General features: G+C 39.3%; 1 pseudogene; it reads right to left on the bottom strand.

Moving 5' to 3' along the window:
• Positions 1-1,678: 1,678 nt before the first annotated feature.
• Positions 1,679-2,607, bottom strand: LOC143649247 (olfactory receptor 7A17-like; annotated as a pseudogene).

Here is a 2,607-nt window from a genome sequence, read left to right as displayed (position 1 = left end):
TCATTTGACCAAACATCAAGTATAAATAGCATATTTAGAGGGGGTTCATGTGCACAGGAATGTGGATTAAGAATAAGAACACATTTACATAGGGTACATAAGTCTGCAATAGTTAAACAATGCAGACTGATTCTATTTCTGGGCCTTGATATCACATGTCCATCTCTGGGTTCCTATAGTTGTTGCAAGTAAATCCATCTTTGCCGCCACACTCTTTTACAACAAAGCACCTGGGTTCCTCTGTTCCCAAGATTGCATATGTGAAGAAAGTGTTTTCTAGCCATGAGATCCATGGACTTGAGAAAGTGTTTAGGAGAAAAAAACGCTTATTTTTTTGCAGAACTACAGTGGTAGGTTGTGAGGGGCAGGGAAGACACAGTTATGTTTGGGGACCCAAGACATTCTGGAAGAGAATTTCCATGGTTCCTTATTAAATATATCTTTCATCTTTCATCTTCTGCACAAAGAAATTCATTCAACTGCTGAAGGTAGAGGTGGAAATGTTAGATCCTGAAGGGTCCCAGTAAAATTTTTTCATTGTGACATGCAGCTCCTCCTATCAAGACTCAAGATTCTCTTGTCTTTGATTCTAGGCATGATATAAATGATTATTTATTTTGGCCAAGGGAATTTGGTAAAAGTGATAGTGTACCTGAGGCACCTTGAAATGTTTCAGCTGCTCTTTCTTGGAGCCCTAATCCTGCCAGTGAACAACTCCAGAGTAACTGCTGTAAGATGGTGGACATGTGCAGCTGAAGCCAGTCATCCCAGAAAAGTCCACCCTAAACCAGCCTATATCCAGAAAAGCACAGGTATGCAAAAAAGAACATCTGGAATTGGCATGGCCTTAGCTACTGATGCACAGCTGAATACAGATCCATGAAGAGCTCTGCAGAGATCAACCCAAATACAAATCAGAGACATGGATGTGATAATGAAGGCATTTTTTCAATCATTTAATTTTTGGATGACCTTTTATGAAGCAATAGCTAAGACATGATAATCAATGTAAACAGAGTAGAGGACAGTCAGAATAATGAGATGCTATTTATTTTGAGATTTCAGACATATGATGAAATCATTCCTGATCACAAAGTTACTTAAGTTAAGTTATGATAAGTTTATTAAAAAGAGGCTACCACTGAGAGTCTCTTTAGAGTGAGCATGAGATGTTGCCTGGACATGAATGATTGTTCAGAAATAACTAACTCCCTGACTCAGAACACTCCATTCCCAGAGGCATTATAATGTAGAATTTTCAGCTATTGTGTAAGTCATCCCTTCATCATAAGCATCGAATTGAGTTTTGAGCAATAATGCTATAAAAATTGAATGACAGAGTCAATGCATAGAATGCTTAGTAACGAAAACATCAATGCTTATGACTAAATTTAGATAAAGGACAGATATTTTGTTTAGAGTACTAGACAATGCCTTATATATTTTCTATTAAAATAAGCCAAAACCCAAAACTCAGTCCTGCACCCCAATACATGAAACATATTGCACATGAAAACCAAGAATCTTTTCACTTTATTAATAGCATAAATTATAAAATCATATCTAAGAACATAACTGAATCTGATTCCATGAAAATTCAAAGAATCATAATTTATTACTTTCAGATTTTGAGCACTACAATCATGGTACATCGTCTGCTCCAGAACCAATGAACATTTTATGTCTTTCCCAAAAGGAATCTTCTCAGAGCCTTCTTTATGTCTTCATTCCTAAGACTGTACATGAAGGGGTTCAGCATGGGTGTGACAATGGTGTACATCACTGAGGCTGGTGCAGTCGCATGTGCATGATGAGTAGCAAAAGAACTAATGTACACACCTATGCTTGTACTGCAAAATAGGGAGACAACTGAGAGGTGAGACACACAGGTGGAAAATCTTTATATTTCCCCAGAGCTGATGAGATTAAACATATGGAGGAAACAATCTTATAATAGGAGAAAATGATTCCAATGAATAGCCCTCCACCCAGAAGTCCAGTTGCAAAATATATCTCTATGTCATTGACGAATGTGTCAGAACAGGAAAGTTGTACTATCTAGTTATATTCACAGAAAAAGTGGGGGATTTCCAAGTGTGCACAAAAGGACAGCCACAACACCAATAAGCTTTGTAACAAAGCATACAGGACAGTTGTGATCCAGGACCCCAGAACCAGCAGGACACAGAGCCAGAGGTTCATGATGACCGTGTAGAGCAGGGGGTGACAGATGGCCACTAAGCAGTCATAGGCCATCATGGCCAGGAGGAAGTCATCCCAAACTACAAAGAGTATGAAAAAGGACATCTGAGTGAGGCAGCATGCATAGGTTATGACTCTCCTCTGCATGTGGATGTTCACCAGCATCTTTGGGACAGTGGTGGAGGACAAACAGATGTCGATAAAGGACAGGTTGGAGAGGAAGAAGTACATGGGTGTGTGGAGGTGGGAGCTGGTGATGGTGGACAGGATGATGAGCAGGTTTCCAAAGATGGTGACCAAGTACATGGACAGGAAGAGCCCAAAGAAGAATATCTGCAGTTCTGGTTCCTCTGAAAATCCCAGAAGATGAAATTCTGAAATTTGTGTTTCATTTCCTTGTTCCAT

Source organism: Tamandua tetradactyla, chromosome 11 (assembly GCF_023851605.1).
Source record: "Tamandua tetradactyla isolate mTamTet1 chromosome 11, mTamTet1.pri, whole genome shotgun sequence".
NCBI classification, from domain to species: domain Eukaryota; kingdom Metazoa; phylum Chordata; class Mammalia; order Pilosa; family Myrmecophagidae; genus Tamandua; species Tamandua tetradactyla.
The sequence above is the reverse complement of the archived record's forward strand: the minus strand, read 5'-3'. Positions and strand labels throughout refer to the sequence as shown.